The sequence below is a fragment of the Eublepharis macularius genome, chromosome 6 (genome assembly GCF_028583425.1).
Source record: "Eublepharis macularius isolate TG4126 chromosome 6, MPM_Emac_v1.0, whole genome shotgun sequence".
NCBI lineage: Eukaryota > Metazoa > Chordata > Lepidosauria > Squamata > Eublepharidae > Eublepharis > Eublepharis macularius.
In genome coordinates this window covers 3,766,505-3,790,152 of record NC_072795.1, presented here as the reverse complement: position 1 = coordinate 3,790,152, position 23,648 = coordinate 3,766,505, and the positions used below count along the sequence as shown (strand labels likewise).

Genomic DNA, 23,648 nt, shown 5'->3' with positions numbered 1-23,648 from the left:
GTTGGCTTCTCTTTTTCCTTGCTTCTGGTTCTGGTTGGTCTGTAAGGAGACTGGTGAATGGGCTCAATATTATGGGGTCCAAGTCAATGATATAAACATGCAAGGAGTTCCGAACTAAGCCACCCATTAGTTGCTTGGATAGAGGCCAAATCTACCTGCTGTTGACTAGGGCCTAATTTCCTATAGGTAGACCAGGCCTCCCTGTAGCTCGTAAGAAATAATGAATTGTGTTTTCCAATGGCAGGTACACCTGGCCTCTGTCCAGGCACTGTAGATTGAGCTCTAGTCTTTTTACAATGTAAAGAGTCAGGAGACACTGGCTAACAGCTGTTTGTTGGGTCAGCTTCCTCTCCCTTCTTCCCTCTCTACCTCCCTTCTCCTGCTGCCTTGGGGAAGGGATGGAGGAACTGGAAAAATGGTCCCAAATTTTTGGAACGTGAAGAATATCCTGCAACAGTAATAAAAGTCTAGAAACTTCAGGGTAATAAAAAGCGTGCCTTCCCTGAAATCAACACAAACATATTTTGAAGATCCAGGTCCAATGGTACCTTGAAGACCAGCTAGATTTCCAGGGTATGAGCTTTCCAGAGTCAAAGCTCTCTTCATCAGATACGAGGAGGGGAAAAAGGAAGGAATCTTTATAATCCAGGCCGAATGTGGGAGGGGTATTGCAAGTTAGAGTGTCAGAAAGCAAGCTAAAATACTGTACCCTTAATAGAACCTGGTTGCAAAGTGCAGGAAATTTGTATCTGTAATGCGAGAAAAAAAATCTTACGTCTGATTTAACCTCGGTGGATCCATTGTTCCAAATAAATTCAATTTCAGCAGTCCTGTGCTGTAATTTTCCTTTGCCCTATAAAGTAAGCCTGACTCTGAGCCCTTTGTTTTCCTCTACTTGTTTTATAGTGGATTTTGCACATTGCTGGGTGAGGGGCTGAGATGAGTTTTGGGATTCCCTCTTCTGGACCAGGGTGCGTTCATTCTGTGCAACCTTGCACGTGCAGGCGGGGGCACTCACTGGTAGAGGCAGAAGGGATGTCCATACCCGAAAGCTCACGTTCTTAATCTTGAGCTAATTTGAAGAAGGGCTTCAAGAACCCCTTGGAACTTAAGCAGATGGACGTGGGACTGTTACGGCTTTGTGATGTAGGGGTGACCAGCTGCAACTGGTAACGAAGCTCAAGACAATGCATCCACCTGGACTGAATCAAGACTTAGGCTTCCTGTCTCATTACCAATGCTGATTTCTGCACCCCCACCACCCCTCTGCATACTCCACCCTATCCAATTACGCCTGCTATTGTCATTCACCAGCTATTGTCATTCGCCTTCTGTAATCACTCCACTCTCCAAGATATAAGGACAGATGGACTCACATTCTAGCTGAATCTGAAGAAGTGAGCTGTGACTCATGAAAGCTCATACCTGACCACAGATTTTGTTAGACTTATAGGTGCTACTGGGCTCTTGCTCTTTTCTACAGCTGCCTCGGAACAAAGATTCTTGGCAGGAGCATCTGCCTCAATCACTTTTCTCTTTCCTCCTTTTTCCAACAATGTTTTCAACAGCCAGAATTCATAGCTGGAGCAAAGGGCAGGTACAAATGTGTTTTCCTTCTTCCCCTTGTGCAGCCTTTGCTAATAAGAGACTAGCGTTGATTTGGTTATTGCAGCTAATTGCAAGGCACAAGGAGAGGCGTGCTTTTCCACAGTAATTATCGTGGATAAAAAGAAGAAAATTGCACCTATTACCAATTTGCTTCCTAACTCCTACTGGGCCTTGATCTTTAGAGCCCAGGAGAAGGACATGGTTGCCAGCCGTCTCCATTATAAGCCACACAAATTGAATGAAGCTGTATCCCTCCCTCCCTCTCCTGGTCAATGGGAAGCATATTTTTGCCCGGAGCACCAGTGGGCATGCAGCTTAGCTCTTGAGCACCAGGCCTGGAGCTCTGGTGGGAAGTCAGACTGCTTTCTCTAGCTGGATGTGATTGGCTGTTGTGGGTTTTCCGGGCTGTATTGCCGTGGTCTTGGCATTGTAGTTCCTGACGTTTCGCCAGCAGCTGTGGCTGGCATCTTCACTGTGACACTGAGAGATCTCTGTCTTTTGGTGCTACACCTCTGAAGATGCCAGCCACAGCTGCTGGCGAAACGTCAGGAACTACAATGCCAAGACCACAGCAATACAGCCCGGAAAACCCACAACAGCCATCGTTCTCCGGCCGTGAAAGCCTTCGACAATACATGGATGTGATTGCTTTTTCAAAATGCAAAAAGCCCTGCTTTTTTAGTTTTGAAAAAAACAGACACTTGCACACCTAAAATTTGGAGACTCAGGGCCAAGCTACACATGACGAATGACACTTGAACGGCAAGTGGATTGAGTGGAGGGCAAGTGAACAGGGAGAAATACACTTGCCGTTCAAGTGTCATTCGTCATGTGTAGCTTGGCCTTCAGGACCTATTATTTCCCCTCCAGGGTGGTAAGACATCTGTGGACATTTGCTCCTTTCTGATCTTTAAAGCAATAACATGGAATCCTTTCTGACATGGATCTACTTATTCCCGCCCCCCCCCAACTTCCCGCCTATCAGTAGCCCAGTGAGAAATTCAAAAGGTTGACGCTTCACTTTCCTGCTCCAGTCAGTAATTTCTGCATCTTCTTGACTATGCATATAAAGTTGGATGAGATATAATATATTCTCTGATCCAGAGGAGTTAGCCGTGTTAGTCTGTAGTTGCAAAATAGTAAAGAGTCCAGTAGCACCTTGTAAGACTAACCCACTTTGTTGTAGCATAAGCTTTCGAGAAGCACAGCTCTCTTCGTCAGATGCATCATTGACAAAGAGAGCTGTGGTTCACAAAAACGTATGCTACAATAAAGTGGGTTAGTCTTAAAGGTGTTACTGGACTCTTGAATATATTTTCTTTCTCTCTGTGTGTGGGTATGTGTGTAGGACTTTGTGAGATCGCTGCCATCACAGTTTATGTGCCAAAAGCTTTTCCACCCACCTGCTTGCTTCATCCAAATGTCAATCGAAGGGATCTCCCAAGCCCCATATCTTTCCCCATCATATTGAGAGATGCAGCGGGATTGTAAAGCTCCTATTCGTGATCTTTGGTGGGACGCTGTTGCACAAAAGGCCAATTGTGTTGGGCTGATGCAATATTTTGGCATGGAGTTTGATGTCTGGTGCCGTAATCGTGGAGGGATTTTGGCCCCCTTCCTAGTGCCATCTCAGTACATGCAGATAGCTGAGCCCTCCTTGTTAATACGCTCCAGGATGGAGGGACGGGCCAGCAGGACCAAGGAGAGCTCCCAAGGAAAGCAGAAGTTGACATGTGGGGGCTTCGTCTTTGTGAAACAGCGAGGCACAGGGATATAACTCAGAACACAAAAGATCTAAGAAGGCAACTCCTATGAGAACAGCCTGAAGGAGTTGAGTAAGTTCTAGCTTGGGGGGTAAAGGAGATTAAAGAAGGTGTTGTTGTCAGTTTTCAAGTATTTAAAAGGATGCCAGAAAGGAGGAAGGGACCACGGTTGGCCTGTCAAGTCAAGCTAGGACAAGGAGGAGAGGATTTAAGAATCAATGTTGTGGTTACTCGGGGAGAACAACAGTATCTCCTATAATAAATCACAAGCCAGCCCCTCTCCTCAAATTAATGTGCAGTTGGGCATGCTGGTGTAGTTTTGGTATTCATCTGTTTAAATCTCAGGTGGCTAGAATATGTTTTCTACTAGCACAAAAAAACTGGCAGCTGCCTGGTGAGCACCTCTTTCCATGGAGTTTGCGGAGGAAAGATTATATTTTTCTGGATGTACTATAAGCCAGGCTGGGGTGGAGTGACTAAGGAAGATGCGCTGGAGAATAACATAGAAACATCTAGTCCAGCCCCTTCCACAATGCAGGAAATTCACAGGTACCTCCTCCCCCCTCACCTCCCCCAGTGACCCCTGCTGTACACCCAGAGGTAAATAAAAAACCTCCAGGATCTCTTGCCAATCTGGCCTGGAGGAAAAAAAATTCCTGGTCCAAAGCGGCAATTCGGCATGTAAGAAAAGGCCACGAGAGCCGAGCACCGGCTCCTCCCTTCATGCCCTCCCTCTCTTGATCTGTGTACATTCATATTAAGTTGGAGAATCATCATAGCTGTCAGATGGCTATCGAGCCTCTTCTTAAATATCTGCAAGGAAGGAGAGCCCACCACCTCCTGAGGAAGCCTGTTCCATGGAGGAACTGCTCTGTCAAGAAGTTCTTCCTAATGTTTAGCCGAAAACTCTTTTGATTTATTTTTAACCCATTTAACCTTGAGGGAATGCCATCCATCAGCGGAAAGCGGTTGGGGGGAAATGCAAGGCGTAGGAACGGGACCTGGGAGAGCCTATAGGAATCAGACCAGTGCAAACTACAACTGAGTCCCTACATTCCCAGCAGGAATGGAACGGGGATGCGGTTTGGTGCCGGACACTCTGGGGCCATTGAACGGCCTCAGGTTGGCCCCTCTACCATGCCAAAGCAGTGATCTTTAGGAGAGCAAACAGGTTGGGGGCGGGCCAGTTTAGGCTCCTCTCTCTCTCAGGTAATTTTTTTGGAGTTGCATAGTCTGTGTGTGTGTGTGTGTGTGTGTGTGCATGCTATGTGCCATCAAGTTGCCTCCAACCTACGGCAACCCTATGAATGAAAGACTTCCACAGCGTCCTATCATTAACAGACTTGCTCAGATCCTGCAAACTGGAGGACACGGCTTCTTTGATTGAGTCAAGCCATCTTATTTTGGGTCATCTTCTTTTCCAACTGCCTTCCAAGCATTATTGACTTTTCCAGAGAATCTTGTCTTCTCATGATGTGACCAAAGTACGATAGCCTCAGTTTTGTTATTTGAGCTTCCAGGGAGAGCTTGATTTGATCTAGTACCCACTTATTTGTATTTTTGGCTGTCCGTGGTATTCACAAACTCTCCTCCAGCACCACATTTCAAATGAATCAATTTTCTTCCTGTCAGCTTTCTTTACCGTCCACCTTTCACATCCACACATGGCAATGGGGAATGCCATAGTTTGGATTATCTTGATCTTGGTTCCCAGAGAGACATCTTTATCTTTAAGGATCTTCTCTAGCTCCCTCACAGCTGCTCTTCCAAGTCTCAATCTTCTTCTGATTTCTTCATTGCAGTCCCCCTGTTGGTTGATGACTGAGCCAAGGAATAGAAAATCTTGAACAATATCAATTTCCTCATTGTCAGCTTTGAAATTGTGTAATTCCTCAGTAGTCATTACTTTTGTATTGTCGAAGGCTTTCACGGCCGGAGAATGATGGTTGTGGTGGGTTTTCCGGGCTGTATTGCCGTGGTCCAAGACCATGGCAATACAGCCCGGAAAACCCACAACAACCATAGTCATTACTTTTGTCTTCTTGCTATTCAGCTGTAATCCTGCGTTGACATTTTCTCCTTTAACCTTCATCCGTAGTCATTTTGAGTCTTTGGTACTTTTTGCCAGTAACATGGCACACCCTGTGTTTCTCCCCAAATAGGCCTTTGGGAAAATCCCCCTTCAGGCCTTGTAGATTCTGGGCCTGTGAGACTTTCTGGGTTGAAGGCTGTTATTGAAGGAGCCCTAGACTGACAAGCCGAAAGTTGGGATCTCCTGGGGATTTTAAAATCTGAACTTCAGGGTGTCTCGGGAAGGTCGGGCGAGGAGTCCAGATAGCCCATCAGGTCCTTTCCAACTGAGTTTGTTCAAAGGCAACATCCTAATTTGGACAGCCAAACAGCGGAACAAGCTACTTGACAGATCTTTGGTTTCTTATGGTCCTGCTCTATCAGAATAGGTCTGAAAGAATATCCCTCCACCCCCTACGCCTATATTAGAACCAGTGTCCCAAAAGCAGATATCTAAGAGCCAAGCTACAAGTGATGTCTTACACAGGTTGGACACTTGTCAGCTTCCCTCAAGTTTTGATGGGAAATGTAGGCGTCCTGGTTTTACAGTTTGGCTCTCCATTACAGCTGCAAGACCAGGATGCCTACATTTCCCATCAAAACTTGAGGGAAGCGGACAAGTGTCCAACCTGTGTCAGGCGTCACTTGTAGCTTGGCTCTGAGATAGCAGCTGTCATGCTGATTTGTTGGTGACAGCATGGCAAAGGCAAACTCCTTGAAGCTGTTTGGAGTTCTACACTAGTGTTATCCCAGCTGGGTCTATGTTGAATTCCACAGAGACTTTTGCAGTTGAGAAATCTGGTTGGGGAAAAATCTGATGGGGAAGGGGCTCCTATAGCAGTCTCTTGCAAAAGAGTGTGAGACAGCACAGATTTCGCCCCCAGCGTTTAACGATTTCTCAGTGCCTGGAGGATGGCGGTTGGAAGTGAAAATCTCTATCTCCAGGGAAAGGGCAAAGTTCAACCATGTCGTCATCGAGCATTGCCAGTGCCAGGTGAAGTATTAGCTTTCCTAGAGGGACTCTCTGACCCGGCCGTACTTGGCGCTTGCTGCGTTTTGGATTCTCTTTCACACTTTCACACTTGATTTAATTTTACCTTCTGGAGCCGACTCATCTGAGCTGCCTCTTTAACGTGAGGGATGTCTGGCGGAGCGAAGCAAGGAGTCCCGGTACATCTGACATTGACACAGTTGGAGCTGAGATGGCTGCCGACTTGGAACATAGCAGAATAGTGCCGAGCAATTTAACTCAGAGAATGTACATTTCATCACTAATGAGGACCAATGCCGAATTCTCAGCTGTTTGCAAGGTGGTTCATACTGGACGCTGTCCAATCATAAGTTTGACCCCTGTCCCTGTCCCGTAAGCCTATCTTTATCTCTTAAGTGAGTAGCACTCTTATCTGTTTGGGCCATGTTATAGAAAATGTAGGGTGTGAGGCCATTGGATTAGGCCATCGTCTTGGAAGAGACTATGAGAGCCGTGGGGACAGCTGAGAGGAGTTAGCCGTATTAGTCTATAGTCGCGAAATAGTAAAGAGTCCAGTAGCACCTTGAAGACGAATTGACTTTATTGTAGCATAAGCTTTCGAGAACCACAGCTGACAGCTGTGGTTCTCAAAAGCTTATGCAGTGGTTAGTCTTAAAGGTGCTATTGGACTCTTTACTATTATGGGGACAGCTGGAGTCCTCCCTTTCAGCCGGGGGAGGAGGTTTTCGGACAACTCAGCATCTACATCTGCCTTGATCTTTGCAAAGTGTCTCAGTAAATCAGTTCTGCTAAGTGAACAGTGCACCTTCTAGAAATGAGCAAGAGTCCAGGAGCACCTATAAGACTAACAAAGTTTGTGGTTGGGTATGAGCTTTGGTGAGTCGCAGCTCACATTTTCAGATAGAGAAGCCCAGAGAATGAATGTTTCACAATAGATCATTCCAAGATCTTGGAAGTGTTATATGTTGAACTTTTAAGTAGGCAGTGAATCAGCTGTTTTGTCCAAACCTCAAGGAGCCAGTTTGTAGTGGTTAAGAGCGGCAGGACTCTAATGTGGAGAGCCGAGTTTGATTCCCCACTCCTCCACTTGAAGCCAGCTGAGTGACCTTGGGTCAGTCACTTAAGAACGGCAGGACTCTAATCTGGAGAACCAGGTTTGATTCCCCACTTCTCCACTTGAAGCCAGTTGGGTGACTTTGGGTCAGTCGCAGCTCTCTCAGAGCTCTCTCAGCCCCACCCACCTCACAGGGTGATTATTGTTGTGGGGATAATAATAACATACTTTGTAAATCGCTCTGAGTGGGCGTTAAGTTGTCCTGAAGGGCGGTATATAAATTGAATGTAGTAGTAGTAGTAGTAGTAGTAGTAGTAGTAGTAGTAGTAGTAGTAGTAGTAGTAGTAGTAGTTGTTATTATTATTATTATTAAAAAGCATGTAAGATCTTTGCTCAAGGTGCATTTGGAAATGGTTTCCTTTTCCTTATAAAATAAAATGTAAACATATTTATTTTTTCGCACAGTTGGATTAGAATTTGTCCCCCCCCCCCCGGGCGTCATGACAATCTGTGACTTCCGGAGGCCAGATCTGCCCTTCGGGTTTCCAGTCCTCCATTCTCTGCTGTTTTTGTTCCTTTGTTTCATGGCTTTCCTTGGGCTTGAGTGAAGAGCATGGATGGGGCACAGTGTGAAGGGGGAGGGGCACCTATAACAGAGCCCTGCCCCGTTTTAGACCCTGCTCCACCCCTCTTGCTGGCAAGAAGGGGATTCATGCCACCTCTGGGACCTCCACCCAATGCAGCTTGGATGGGGTGGCCGCCTGCCTGCTGACTGGCTGACTGATTGGCCCCTTTGCAAGGGTATGGTGTCCTGCCATTTCCCATCCTCTCATGCAGAATTGTTTTCTCTTGAGACGTCGGACAGCAATTCTGCTGTGAGGTGCCCGCCTCCGGCTCTTTCTGCTGGCCGGCCTTGTTTGAGCCCCACCACAAAGGCTCTCGGAGAGGCTTTGGCATCATCTTGGAGCCGCTGCCATTTGAGTGGGAGAGTCCAGGCCCCAGACACACCAAATACACTCTGCACATGCACAGATCCCAGGCTTTACCTGACCCTTCTCTTGGATGAGGCTGATGGGATCAGTCTGGGTGAATCTCCCCCCCCCCCATTTTTTTTTTTTTGCAAAGGAGCTCTCCCCCCCCCCCCGATGTGCTTTCACACTCTCTTTCCACTACACTGGTGTGAGCATACTTAGATTTCCTGCAAAAAATGACAAGTTGTCTGGGATGTCATGTCTGGTGCAAAGGGTTATGTCAAACATGGAGGAAATGAAGAGCGGCCATCTGAATCATTTCCTTGTACTCGAATCTTTCGTGATGGACGAATGGGAAACGGGAGAATGAATTGGTGGCCCGAATATTTGTGCAACAAAGAGAGCTCAGCTGTGACTCATCTCTGTCTTCAGATAGGGACCGGGAGTGGTCTGTGCTGCTTTTTGACATTTGTCTACACTTCTGGAAGGGAAGGAAGGCAGGAACTGTTTTGCTAGAGAGAGGGAGAGGGAGAGAGAGGCAATTGCCTTGGGTGATCTTATGAGTTTGGTGCCTCCTTGTAGGTTTCTTTGGCAATGCTGTGTGAATCCTGCTGCACCGTGAAAGGCCGAAAGCTTAGTAGCTGAGAGCATGCGTTGCCAGCCTACGATCCTGGGTTTAGTCCTTGGCAAAGACCTCAGCTGGTGTTGAGAAAAACCTTTCTCTGCCCAAGATCCTAGAGTGCCACCTCCAGCCAGAGCAGCGAATGCTGAACTAAATGCTCCAGTGGTCTGGCATGGAGCAAGGCTACTTTTTTTGTTCATCCAGCATGAATTGCAGAAAATCACGTTTGCCAAACAGGGCCCAATGCGCAGGGAGGTTCTCTTATGCCTATACTGCATAGAGTAGAAAAGTACTTGGTGTGACTTGTGGGAGTTTTAATGTTAAATATACGACTATGACCTAAATTACCAGGGTACCTCTGAGCATGTGGCATTGTCTCTCCCCACCACTGTTAACTTGATCCAGCCTTCCTGTCCCTAGAGTGAGGGGAAGGGCGTTCCTCTCTGCCTTCCCATTTTCTCCTCAGCAGTTCTGGAGAAAGAATGAGGGCCAAGCTACAAGTGACGAATTACACATGAATGGCAAGTGATCAGACTCACGTGTATTCCTCCCTGTTCACTTGCGCTCCACTTGCACTCCACTTGATCACGTAGCACAAGTGAACAGGGAGGAATACACGTGAGTCTGTTCACTTGCCATTCAAGTGTAATTCAAGTGTAGTACATGTGAAAGGGATCTTGGGGTAAGAGTGGACTGTAAACGAAATATGAGCAGTCAGTGTGATGCGGTGGCACAAAAGGCCAATTCAATCATGGGTTGTATCAAAGGGGCCATAGCGTCGAAATCGCAGGAGGTCATAGCTCCTCTCTGTACTGCCTTGGTCAGGCCACACCTGGAGTATTGTGTGCAGTTCTGGAGGCCTCACTTCAAAAAGGATGTGGCCAAAATCGAGAGGGTGCAGAGGAGAGCGACGAGGATGATCAGGGGTCTGGAGGCTGAGCCCTACGAGGAAAGGCTGAGGGCCTTGGGAATGTTGAGTTTGGAGAAGAGGAGGTTGAGGGGGGACATGATTGTTCTCTTTATTTATTTGAAAGGCTGTCATTTGGAGGAGGGCAAGGAGCTGTTCCAGTTGGCAGCAGAGGGTAGGACCCGAAGCAATGGGCTTAAATTACATGCACAAAGGTACCTGCTGGATATTAGGAAGAACGTTTTCATGGTCAGAGTAGTTCAAAAGTGGAATCAGCTGCCTAGGGAGGTGGTGAGCTCCCCTTCACTGGCAATTTTCAAGAAGAGGCTGGATGAATACTTGTCAGGGATGCTTTAGGCTGATCCTGCACTGGGCAGGGGGTTGGACTAGATGGTTTGTATGGCCCCTTCCAGCTCTATGATTCTATGAATTCGTCACTTGTAGCTTGGCCCTATGACTGCAAAAGTGCCTGGAGGAGAAGTTAGGCCATGAAGAAAAGAGATCTCCATGGCCAGCTTGTTCTTCTCCCAGGGCTACTGCCATGGAGGTGGTTTTACTCTATCTGTGGCCAACTCGCTCTCCTTCTGGCAGCCACCTGGATGCTGGAATGGCCGTGAAAAAGCTATGGAGACGGTTGAGGGCTTGTTGGAAAGGACAGGCCTTTTCATCCATCCATGGCATGACACTGGTAGCTCAGGGAGGCTAATAGCTTACCTGTCTTGCAGACTCTCTGGTGGCAGCTGTTTCAAGGTGGGAGCCACCTGGCGACCAGAAGCCCTGGTAGACCAGGATCTGACCCACTTTCTTCAGACATGGGGCTGGTGCCACATTGGGGAACGGTACTTAGAAGAGCCACAGGCAGCTTGTCAAGGTGCCACCTGTGTCTCCCGAGCCACTGAATGAGTATCACGGCTTTGGTGTCTCAGGTCTTTGACATCACCTGAAATTTGATCCTTGTAGCTGGAGATACCGGGGTTGAACCTTTTTCTGACCCTTCTTCAGGCTAAGCAAATGCTCTCCACTGAGCTGTGGCTGATTACATGCTCTCAGTCTAACCTACCTCACAGGATTGTTGTGAAGGCAAAATGGGTGGGAATTATGACCTCGGAGAAAATGTGAGATAAAAATGTTGATAGAAATGTCTAGCTGCTGAATAACGTGGGCAGTACTGAAAGAAGGCGCTTAAAGAATAGAATGTGCAAGGACCCAAAAAACGTACAAAAAACTTGTGAACCAAGGGAGACGATAATGCATATATATAGCCATGAAGCTGCCTTATACTGAACCAGACCTTTGGTCCATCAGGACCAGTATTGCCTGCTCAAACTGGCAGCTGCTCTGGAGGACCTCAGGCGGAGATTTTTCACAGTACTTGGTTCTTTTAATTTGAAATGCTTGGGATTAGAGATGGACATGAACTAGAAAAAAAACGAACCATGTGGTTCGTGGTTCATCACGTTTCGCGAACCACAAACCACGAACTTTCACAAACCTGCCCCGGTTCACCAATCGGTTTGTTTTGGTTCGTGAAAATGTCACTTCCGGGCCAGCGAATCACCACTTCCAGGTCAGAAAAAGGTCACTTCCAGGTCAGCAGAAGGTCTGCAGGAAGTCCATCCCCTGTTACCTAGGAAACTGATTGATCGGCGCCAGGCTGTCTGCAGTGATGTACGGAAAAACGAACCAAATGAACCAGCCTAAAGTTCATGGCGGTTCATCAGAAATGGGATCTGATGAACGGCTGGTTCATGAACCACGAACTGAATTTTGGTTCGTATTTCGGTTCGTGCCCATCTCTACTTGGGATTGAATCTGGGGCCTTTTGCATGCCAAGCAGAGGCTCTTCCACTGAGCAGCTTTGTTGGACTTCTAATGTTGTGACTTCGGGGGCAGCAGGAAGTGCTGTGCAGAAGTACTTTCACTTTCCCCTCCAACTTGTATTGCCCAGAGCAGATGGGGGTTTTAAGCTTCATGAGGGCCTCTTTGTAAGTCTCTTTGCTGGAAGCCAGAAACCTTGTTTGCGTTTTTTCTCCACTCTCCTTGGCTTGCTTTGACACGAAGGTTTTTGCAGCAGAAGGAAGGTCCCAATCTCAGTCCGGGCCAAGACTCTCTCATTGTTCTCCACCCACATATCCAGTGGGGCCATGCAGAATTTCAGAATCGGTGCAGAGAAATGCTAGTGGGAAATTCTTTAAGGAAAGGCCTCTCACCCAAGATGTTTTCCCCCTTTTCACAGGGCTGAAAGACAAATTGCAAGGTCGTGACTCAAGAGAAGGGGGGAAAGCCTGCATTGCTTCCAAGTGCCCCTCTTCATCTGTCTACTTTCTAGAAGGCCGAGCTCTTCAACGAAGCTGCTGGTATGTAGGCCAACTTCTTCCGTGCGCAAGAAAAACACGTTCAGTCTCTGCTTTCAGGACTCTCAGTTCTCTGATTTCTCTCTATTCCTTGCTGGGAATTATGTAGAGGGTCAAATGTCAGGATTTGTAGCTACTGTGGTTGCTCGTTTGCAGTTTTAAAGATACCATGAGGTGGGTCCGTTTCCAGAGCTCGGGTCAGGTTTCAGTTAGTCAGAAGTGGATCCTGGAAGATTTATTGGGTGTACCAAAGGGGGAAAGTTGATGGGGTTTGGTGAGCCAAGATCAAGTCATTAGCGTTATCTGCCAACTCAGAATTCCCGCTGTATGGGATATTTGATGCAAAGCCAGAAACACAAATGCTAAACAGTCAGATAAAATACCTGTCGGTAGGCAACCACAGTGACATCTTGAGGCTTAGCTAGGTTAATGAAAGGGGTTGTTTTCTTTTGTGAACGGAAAATGCTTCGTAATCCTTCCGGACCCCCACCCTAAACCCACTGTTGTGAGAGCAAAAGGGATATTTTAAATCTCACAATAAAGTGGGATAGGTAAGAAGGTGGAAGTGAATTTGAGAGATGATTGTTTTCCAGGAGTTGTTCAGGATTTTCCATTTGGGTTGGACGGGAATATTATTTATTTACTTATTTTATTTGTAGACTGTCTTTCTTGCTGAGGCTTGTGGTAGATTACAAAATTTAGCAATGCGACAGGAACACTATAAAACCTATAATAAACACTGTAATAAGACTGCAAAATAATAAAGGGTCCAGTAGCACCTTTAAGACTAACCAACTTTATTGTAACATAAATAATAACATAATAATAACTGCGCTTGTATACCATTCTTCTAGATAGATTAGTGCCTCACCCAGAGTGGTGAACAAGTCAGTGTTGTTATTTGGGGGGCGGGGGGCACCACTTGTGCCCGTACCATCGGTCAGAAGTTTGGGCGTGATCTTGGATTCTTCCTTATCTATGGAGGCCCAGATCGCGACGGTTGCCCGGGCTGCTTTTTTCCATCTTCGGCACACCAGGCAGCTAGTCCCCTATCTCTCAGCCCAGGACCTAACGACAGTGATCCATGCAACGGTCACCTCCAGGTTGGATTACTGTAACTCGCTCTACGCAGGGCTGCCCTTGGGTTTGATCCGGAGACTACAGCGGGTCCAGAATGCTGCTGCATGTGTTTTGACGGGTGTCCCTTACAGGACACATATTACACCAATTCTGCAGCAGCTCCACTGGCTCTCCATGGAATTCCGGATTCAGTTCAAGGTGCTGGTTTTGACCTATAAAGCCCTAAACAGACTGGGACCAGCATACCTGAGGGACCGCCTCTCCCTGTATGTACCCCAGAGAATGCTCCAATCAGCTGGAAAACATCTGCTGGTGGTCCGTGGCCCCAAGGAGGCTCGGTTGGCCTCGACCAGGGCCAGGGCCTTTTCGGTCCTGGCCCCAACCTGGTGGAACTCTCTCTCTGAGGACACCCGGGCCCGTCAGGATCTTGTATCATTTCAGTGAGCCTGTAAGACGGAGATGTTCCACCAGGCGTATGGTTGAGGCCAGCATGAGATCCTTCCTGAGCCTCCCACCGGTCTCCCACTAAGTGTGGGGCTATACAGTGTCCACTGTGCCCTTCGTTAGCTGACCCACGAATGGGTTGCAGTATGCTATCTGTCCGCTTCCCTCTCCCTGTATGTTGATGGGCAGGAACGTGGAATTGACCCTGTCTTGGGACAGTTATTATCTGTAGATTTTATTATATGAACTGTTGTTTTTATGAACTGTTGTTTAATATTTGTATTGTATTTTATAACTGCTGTACCTCGGCCTGAGCCTGCTCATGGGAAGGGCGGGTTAGAAATGTAATAAATAATTATTATTATTATGCTCACAATACAGCTGGGGGGCTGGGCTGAGAGGAGTAGCTGACCCAAGGCCACCTACTGAGCTCATGGCAGGAGTGGGATTTGAACCAGTAGAGGGCTGATTTGCAGCTGAACCATTTGCTACAGCAGCTTTTGAGAACCACAGCTATCTTCATCAGGGCTGGCAGGCAGAGGAGGCATGGAAGGGCTGGCGGGCAGAGGGGGCAAGGGACGGCTGACAGGCAGGGGGCATGGAAGGGCTGGCTGGCAGGAGGGCAGGGAAGGGCTGGCGGGCAGGGGGGCATGGGAGGGTTGGCAGGGAGATGGGGTATAGAAGGGCTGGCAGGCAGAGGGGGCTTGGAAGGGCTGTCAGGCAGGGGGCATGGAAGGGCTGGCAGGCAGAGGGGGCATGGGAGGGCTGGCAGGCAGGGGGCATGGAATGGCTGGCTGGCAGAAGGGGCATGGAAGGGCTGGCAGGGCTTGGGGGGGCAGCGGGCGGTTCTCTCTTCCCTCTTCGCACCCAACTCGAGTGGGGCTTGAGGGGGCAGCAGGCAGCTCACCCTTCCCTCTCCGTGCCCAGCTCAAGCGGGGCTTGGGGGGCGGCAGGCAGCTCACCCCTCCCTCTCCGTGCCCAGCTCGAGCGGGGCTTCGGGGGGTGGCGGGTGGCTTGCCCTTCTGCGGCTCAGTTCTGGCCACGGATCAGCTGGCAGGGAGAAAGCCTTCTCTCTGCCCACCTACAGGGGACGGGGGACAGGCGGGTGCTCCGCCGCAGCCCCCCTTGCCCGCCGGCCAGCTGATCCATGGGCAAGGGAGGGGGGCAGCGGCCTTCTTCTGCCTCTCCTCTGCCGAGCCTCCCCGCAACGGGCCTGGCAGCCCTGCATTACAGCGAGCTGCCAGGCCGGGTTGTGCTGCAATGGGCTGGGCCATGCCACCTGGCGCCACAATGGGCCAGGCAGCGCCGGCTTGCAGCGCACTACTAGGCTGGGCCGTGCTGCAATGGTTAGGACAGCCTGATGGTGCAGCATGCCGCCAGGCCGAGCAGCCCCACGCCTCAGCGGAAGGCGCCTTCAGGCCACCTCACAGCGCTTCTCCATTGGCCTTCCAGCCCCTGAGTGGGTACCCACTCGGCAGCTCTCCATTTCAGCCCTGGGTAGGCTGGATCGGCTGTGGAAGGCAGTGAGCACTGCCAGAGGTGACTCTCCCTTTTCCCCACTAGGGGCTCACTAACGCTTCTGCACCTTGGGATCCCAGTGGGTCGTTGGAAACCCGTTTACAGTATTATATAGTAGGACAAGCTTTCGAGAACCACAGCTCTCTTCATCAGATGCATGATGAAGAGAGCTGTGGTTCTCAAAAGCCTTTGCTACAATAAAGTTGATTAGTCTTAAAGGTGCTACTGGACTCTTTATTATTTACAACTACAGACGAACATGGCTATCTTCTCTGGATCTGTGCTTCTGTTGTGGAATCAATTTGTTCCCCCGGCCCGAGAGAGAGGATGGAGGAAGGGCTTATGTTGCAAGTGGAACTTTTATATTGGAAAGAGGTAAAGATTTTTGCCTGTGTTTGTGTCCCCCTCGCCCATCAATCCTTGAAACCAGGAGTACATGGTGGGGGAGACCAGATTTTTGTAGAAGGTGAAATGCTTTCCAAAAAAGGAAGCCCCTATTTTGGCGTGGCCTGAATTCTAGTTCGTAATTGAATGAAGTGACCTCTCTGAGGGTGAGTGGCGGGTTGTGTAAAGTTCAGTTTTGCAAGAATCCTAGGTGGTGCGTGCCGCTGGTGGGTCGTCATCCCCCTGCGCTCCGTAGGGATCATTTGTACTGACTGATAACATCCCAGACCAACACAGCTCTCTTGCTTCCAGCCTCTCCCTTCTGTGGAACAGCAGCCACTGTGTGCCTGTACCGTGGATGTCCCAATCTTGGCTGCCTCCCGCCCCCGGATTCTCTGCAGCGTTGGGCTAAGCCACAAGCCCTGAAGTACATCGTGAGGTCACTTTCTGAGCAGATCCTGGCCATATATGGCCAAAGCCAGCGTCTTCTGTCCAAGCCTACAGAACTGATAACTTGCTTGTTTAAACGAATGGCATGCCTCCACCCCCCAGTCTCTGCAGCTTCAGACAGGACTGGCTAGATTGTGCATTCCGTGGATTTTACGGGCTCAGATCTTGGAGCAGTCTGTTTGCATAGGGAGGATTATCTGGCCTCCCCCAGCAAAAAAAGGGGGCTGTAAAGATTACAGTCCCACTGAGAGATATCCCACAGGGCATAAGGATGGGAAAAGTCAAAGCTTTCCCTTCTGCTGCATTGAAGGAAGATTCAGTTGGGAGAGGGCAGCATTTGAGCCAAAGTTCGGGCGGAAAGAAGAGGGTGTTGCAGGAGCTTCTTGCTTTCAAATCCAGTTATTTCATGCAAGAGACTGACCCACAGAGGCACAGCCTTAGAGAATTAGGGCCCAGGCTCAAATCTTTGCTCCGTTATCAGCCCTCTGGGGATAGCGCTTGGGTGAGCCATTGTCACAGTTAGAGCAATCCCTCAGTGGAACAGGCTTCCTCTGGAGGTGGTGGGCTCTCTTTCTTTGGAGGTTTTTAAGCAGATGGCCACCTGACAGCAATGCTGATTCTGTGAACCTGGGCAGAGCATGAGAGGGGAGGGCAGGGAGGGTTGCATCAGTGCTTAGTTCACGTGACCCCTTCTTATATGCCCAGGGTAATGCCAATCGCCGTCTTGGGTCAGGTAGCAATTTTCCCCAGGCCAGTTTGGCCAGGGATCCTGACGGTGTTTTGCCATCTTTTCGGCATGGAGCAGGGGGTCAGTGTGTGTGTGTGTGTGTGTGTGTGTGTGAGAGAGAGAGAGAGAGAGAGAGAGAGAGAGTCCCAGCTGAGCTCTGTGGGGTTCTTAACCAGTAATGGTCTGCAAGATGCAGTGCGGGCAACTCAACGGTCTGTCTGCTAGCAACCTTTTCCTGTGGTTAGTGCTGGTTGGCGGACTGTTGGGCACATTCTAGGTGGCCAGATGTTTGTGGAGGGCAACATCTGGCTCCAGCAAGCCAGACCAGAGGCCATCTTCGAACGTGTCTCAGAATCCTTTGCCGTGCACAGAGGACCCTGTATAGGATCGCTTAGCAAATACAAATGAGATGGAAACGAGTCCTCTGAACGTAGAGAGTTTTCAAAGCATGGACTCAGGAGACACTGCTGGGTAGGTTTAGACAGGGAATAAAGGGCAGGAAGATGGAGGGATGGCGTTCTAATTGCTGCTTTTCACCAAATGCATCAACAACCCATTCTGGGAAGCAGAAGAAATTCTGGAGAACTGCCGGCTCCACTCCTGCCAAAGTTTCACTCCATCAGGCTGAGGATTTTTTAAATTGCAGTATTTATAGACCTCATAGCTGTGGAGCTGCATTTCAGAGGCCTTGTACTGTGGTCTGAAACTCTTTGGAGAAATGTGTCCCAAGCTCTGTGCCCCTCGAGTCCCAGAGGCAGGGCTCCCTCATTGACTGGAAAAACCTTTTGTGCTTTTCCTCTTGTAAAGATCGCCGGCTGGCTTCCAGATGTTCTCAGGCTTGTGTGTTTTGCTTGTGGTCACAGCACAGGGTGGAATTTGTATTGTTTACGATGTGGGAAGGCAGAATTGCAGGGTGTCGCTTGTGATCGGCCTGTAGCTAAGTGGACTGGCAAATCATTGCCAGGTCGTAAAGTCCCTGGTTCGAACTGTGACACTTCCCCTTTTTTGGTTTTTAAGCCCTCAGGTAGCAGAACCAGGAGAATCCCTGCCAGTCAGTGTTGACGGGAGAGGGGCTAGATGGACAGTGGTATAATTCGTGACTTGCACCTTCCTATGTTATGCATAGGAGTTCGATCGCCTTCACACTGCAGCATGGGAATGGTAGTGTTTCTGTGGGGAAAGAGAAGCTTTGCTGTAAAGGACAGAGTTGAATCTGCAGGGGTGAATGGATTCTGGGGTGCGAGGAAGGACATTTCAGTGGGTCTGATAGAACTTGAACAGGCTTGTTTTCAGCCTGAGCTTTTATTTGCAAAAATCGCTTTTGCTGGATTCATCTAGTCTAGTGTTCAGTCTCCAGCGGTGGACAGTCATATGCAACTGGCCACTCACAAGGGGTAGGGGCATCATAGCAACAACCTCCCTTGCTGTCTGTCCTGGTACTCAGAGATATACTGCCCCTGGTTTTGGAGGTTCCATGTAGCAATCTTATTTAATAGCTCCTGTTAAACTTCAAAGATTCATCTACTCCTTTATAAGGTCATGCGTGCGAATTCCTTTCCTGGCCCTCTCTGTGAACTCAGTGTCAGGGAAGTGTTGTCTGTGGGGAACCCCTTTGAAAGAGACTGAAATGGAGATGGTGCTCATTTCTTCAGGAAGCTTTCAGCTTTTCAGAGGGCTGTCATGCTACTCCAGCGTAATGCAGCTGGGAGTTAAATATTGACCCGGAACGGGGAATTCTATCTCCAGCCTGCCAGAGGAAGGGTGATTTTCCTGACATCCTTTTGTACTGATCTCCATATTTGGAAATGTTTACCCGTGCTCTGATCTATTGGAAAGGGAGGGGAGGTGGTGACTCAGGGCCTGGTGGACGCAAGAATTGAATTCCTGCAGTGGGGAAGGCTTCAGCCCCCCCCTCTCGTTCCCTCTTCCACGTTCCCTCTGGCTGTGGTCAGTTTTGGACTTTCCCTGCTTCTGGAGCCGGTTCCAAATTTGTTCTGCTCTGCAACGGAGTGTCCCCGGGGAGAGCGAGGCGCTGGACTTGAGTAAGTAGGCGCGCATTGGCGTAGCAGACGGGTTGCTTCCAGCCATGTGTGTTTGGTTAAGGAGGAGGCAAATCAGGCCAGGCTCAGCAATGGAAGGGGAAGCAGGAGCGGTGCTTGGCAATCCTGGCGGAGGCGGTGCTCTCGGCCACCCCAGACTCCTCCTGCGACGGAAGACCCTCTCGGTGGGCATCGGCCATGTTGGGAAGCCTGCCTGCAGGGGCGTGCGGGGTGTGTTTTGCTTGGGGTTCTGGGTGAACCCAAGCAGGGCTTCAAACACACTTTATGGCTTCTGACCCACTTTCTCTTTGAAAGAGCCGTGTGCCCGTTTACGGGGCAGCTTCGCCTGGCAGTTTGTTTATCCGCCTAGGTTAATATTTGTCTCAGATTCATTGGAGAACTGAGGAAATTGAGATGTCGACGGGGCAATCTCTTCTTCTCCCGTGTTTGCCTTTCCAGAGTCATTGCACTTCCTGGTCCTTTATTTCAGTCCTTTCTGTTGGGTGCTTTCATAGAGGAGATCTTTGAGGCTGCCTTTCCCGCCCCTTCCTTTCTTCCTGACAAAAGGATATGGCAGGGCTGGAGCCGGCGGAATCGGCATTGCAAGTCCGAGATCCTTCGGGCATGCCTGGGAAGTTGCGGCCACCAGATTCTGTCTGTCCGGACTGCCGTGGCTTCAGTAGGGTTGCTACAGACAAAAGAAGGTTGTGTAATTCATTGGTGGAATTTGCTGTCCCGTGAAGTAGCAGCGGGCTGAGATAGCTTTGAACAGGGAGGAGGAGAATTCTGCCAGTGGAACCTCCAGATTCAGATGCAGTATACCTCTTTCTGGCATCCTCCTGTTTCATTCAGGCACCGCCTTTTGGGCCTCCCCAGGGCTGACCAATGCTGGACCCCAGACCCTGGATGAACTCTTGGGTTTGATTTGGCAGGGTCCGTTCTTATATTCTTTGAGTTCTGTTGGCAGCACAACTGAAAAGGTAACGCAGGCGGGACGAATCGCTGTCACAATAAGTCATGTTGCCTGATTGACTCATGTGTCCCCTGACAAATCCCTCCTGGAAGAATTGCTCCCCAGCAATGAGAACAAAGGGGGGTTGAACTCTGCTGGGGGAGCAGGGAAGCTTTGGGGGAGATCTTTTCCGACAGAGTTAGAAACATAGAGCTGGAAGGGATCCTCAAAGGTCATCTAGTCCAGCCCCCTGCATATTGCAGGAAATTCACAGCTACCTCCCACCTCACTTTCCTCACTGACCCCTGCTCTATGCCCAGAGGAATACAGAAGACCTCCAGGATCCTGAGCCAATCTGGCCTGGAGGAAAATTTCTTCCTGACTCCAAAGTGACGATCAACATTACCCTGGGCATGTAAGAAAAGACCACGAGAGCCGAGCACCGGCTCCTCCTTTCATGCCCTCCCTCTCTTGATCTGTGTACATTCATACTAAGTCAGAGAATCATCATAGCTGTCAGATGGCCATCCAGCCTCTTCTTAAATACCTCCAAGGAAGGAGAGCCCACCACCTCCCGAGGAAGCCTGTTCCTCTAAGGCAGGGGTGGGCAATTGTTTTGGCTCAGGGGCCACTTTGTGGGAGCGGAGGTTAGCGGAGGGCCGCACCTTTTAAAATGATTGCATTCATTAGTTAACTTTGCATTTCAGAAAAGGTATAAATTGTATCATAAAAATCAATAAATATAAATTAAATAAAACAGTGGTAGTTTTATTCAATTTATTTATTGTGCTAATTTCATATCATCTACAGCTGCAAGCACATTTAATTTTAGAATCAGTTTAATGAGACAAATGTACCCTATCACACTTTTCTACAATTTTTTTGAAATCAGGAGTGAGATTTTTTGAAATCAGGAGTGAGCGAATCTTCGGTCGCGCACGGGAAGGAAATCTCGGTTCAAGGTGGATTTTTCTGACTGTCTTGGCGGGCCACAAAAAACTCTGTAGCGGGCCGCATGTGGCCCGCGGGCCGCAATTTGCCCACCCCTGCTCTAAGGAACCACTCCAACTGTCATGTAGCTCTTCTTAACATTTAGCCCAAAACTCTTTTGCTTTCATTTTAACCCATTGTTTCTGGACCAACCCTATGGGGTTCTTTGCCCCAAGGAACCCTGGGAATCATAGTTCTGGGAGGAATAGGTTGTTCTAACTGCATCTTGGCGAAGCTACTTCCCAAGGTTCAGCTGGTTTATAATTGACAGAGCCGGGCTAATTCTTTCCCCCTTCTGTCTGGGCCTTTGCATTGTCTTGGGACCACTGCTCAGTTGCTGACCTCCAGCGCCGCTGACTGACTCTGCAGCTTGTCTCTGTGGCAGAGGAAAAATGTCCGGTAGGCGCTTTTGGCTGGCTAACTTTGGCTTTCAAAACTTCAGCTGCTTTGGCCTGGAGGCTTCTGAAAACGTGCAGAGTCCTTTTCAAAGGGGAGCAAGATTTGAAGAGTTTCAAGTGGATAGCCGTGTTGGTCTGTTGTAGGAGAGCAGGACTCGAGTCCAGTAGCACCTTAGAGACGAACTAGGTTTCCAGGGTGTGAGCTTTCGAGAGTCAGAACTCCCTTAGTCAGATTTGTTATCTGATGCAGGGAATTTTGACTCTCAAAAGCTTCCACCCTGGAAATCTTGAGGTGCCAGTGGACTCAAATCTTGCTCTTCTGCTGCAAACCAACATGGCTATCCCCCCGAAACTTTTCAAGGAAGGTTTTCCCCCTGTATCAAAAAAAGGAAAAACTAGTTTGTGCATTTTTATCTTATCCTTCTTCCAAGAATTAAAGGTGGACTATAAGGATCTCCTCTTCTGTGTCCTCACAACAGCCCTGTAAGGTATGTTAGGCTGAGATAATGGCTGGTCACCCATCGAGTTTCGTGGCGATTGGAAGATTTGAGCTGCTCTTACAAAATGACATCATACTGATTCTTGCAAGTATCTCGGCACAGACAGGGACTCTCTTTCTATTGTGGGCTAGCTTCCATTTTATTTTAAAAAGATGGAACAGAGACTGTAAGCATGAACAGAGGATCTTTCCTTCTGTGAAAGGAACCTGCTTTGAATGAGATCATCAGTGTAAGGACTTGAGTGCTTCTGAGCATGCACGAAGAGCTCCTCTCCTGAAAGGCATCTTCTTGCCAGTTTGGAAGTAGTAGCGCAGAATCTGAACAAAAGCCCATCTTGTTCACGCCTTGCAGATGGTCAGGGGTATTGCGTGGCTTGAATGCCCCGTGTCCTTCTCTGGTACCTGTTTGCTTCAGGGGTATATGCACAGCAGTTGGGACAATACATGCAGAAAGTCTCTCGGCATTGCTTGCACCGTCACTGGGATATATTTCTAAGCATCCAAGCACTCCATTTTCTGGTTGCTCTTCCCCTGCCATGGGGACATGCATCTTCCATGCTGTACTTCTGCTTTGGCTCTTCGGCTGACCACTTCCCCAGGCCTGGAGGAGCGGCGTTAAGGAAGCACGTTGTTCAATTAAAGAGACAGACATCAAATGTAAGGAGCTGCCTTGGGCATAGTGAGAGAGTCTTTTCCCAGCTAGCTTAACAGACTCTGCTCTGACTTGAGGATTTTTTAAAGACAGTGTTGGAATTGCACACTGATATGGGACAGGAATTGGCGCACGTCACCGTATTGTCGGAGGGGTTTTGCTGGAAGCCCCACACACCTGATGTAAAACCAGCAGTTGGTGCCCTGTTCTGCATGGCCATGTTAAGAGAAGTGAGATGGGTAGGAACAAGGGCCAGCGCCTTTGACGCTCTGGTGCCCAGACTGTGAAATCCTCTGCTTCAGCAGGCCATGAGGCCAAAACCTTCTGGAGATACGTGAATATTACTCAGTTCCGGCAGATATTTGAAATTTTCGTTCACTGCCACTGTCAGGGCCATATTAACCTATGGCCAGGCGGCCCCTAGGCTTTCAGGTATTTCGGGCCCCCTCCAGCACTTCAGTCTTTCACCCCACTACAGCTGACAGCCTGGCCCTGGTATGGAAGGCGCTAGACCGCAGTACATAGCCCTATATCCATTTTGAGGGTCTCCGGAAGAATTCTATTTAAAATTATTTTTATTGCGCAAGTAGAACTCTTCAGGAAAACACATTTTGGAGGTATAATTGTTCAATCCTGTAATATTTTGAAGTGAATAAAGTGTTTATTATTAATTAAAAATATATATATAATTTATGGATAATTGTTTTAATATAAGAGACAATTTGTTTCACTTCAATAAGGAAGCAGTTAATTATCTTATAAATAGAGGTTATATAAAAGAATCAATTAACTGCAATTTATGTGGGGAGTTAGGGTTGCCGAGTCCCTCTGTCCTCTCACCAGGAGGAGTGGGACCTAGCACTTACCTTGAACTGGCTCCCCGTCTGTCCTTGCACGCACGCTCTGGAGTGGGTGTGATGACGTCAGTTCCAGAAGTGACGTCAGCACGTTGGGCGCACGGCAATGTCACTTCCATACGTCACGTCGTTGCTCCACCCGCAAGAATTCTCCTGCACTCTGTACGGAGCTGATTTGGCCTGTTCGGGGCCCAAATTGGCCCCAAACGAAGCGTGGGAATGCTCCTGCAGCTGGCGTGATGACATCACTTATGGAAGTGACCTCATTGCGCTGGTTGGGAGCGCGCATGCGGTGGGCGCTCCACAGGTGCCTGCTGA

At 48.8% G+C, this 23,648-nt stretch overlaps 1 protein-coding gene across 2 annotated transcripts in view; it reads left to right on the top strand.

Annotated features, from left to right (window-relative positions):
- Positions 1–23,648, top strand: part of LPP (LIM domain containing preferred translocation partner in lipoma) — a 429,725-nt gene that overhangs the window by 46,615 nt on the left and 359,462 nt on the right. The window contains exon 2 of one of the 2 annotated variants that reach the window (XM_054983496.1): positions 12,223–12,343. The gene's annotated coding sequence lies outside the window, so the exon portion shown is untranslated. Of the gene's footprint in view, positions 1–12,222; positions 12,344–18,863; positions 18,986–23,648 lie in introns of those variants that run through there. The other variant, XM_054983497.1, reaches the window with a different exon arrangement.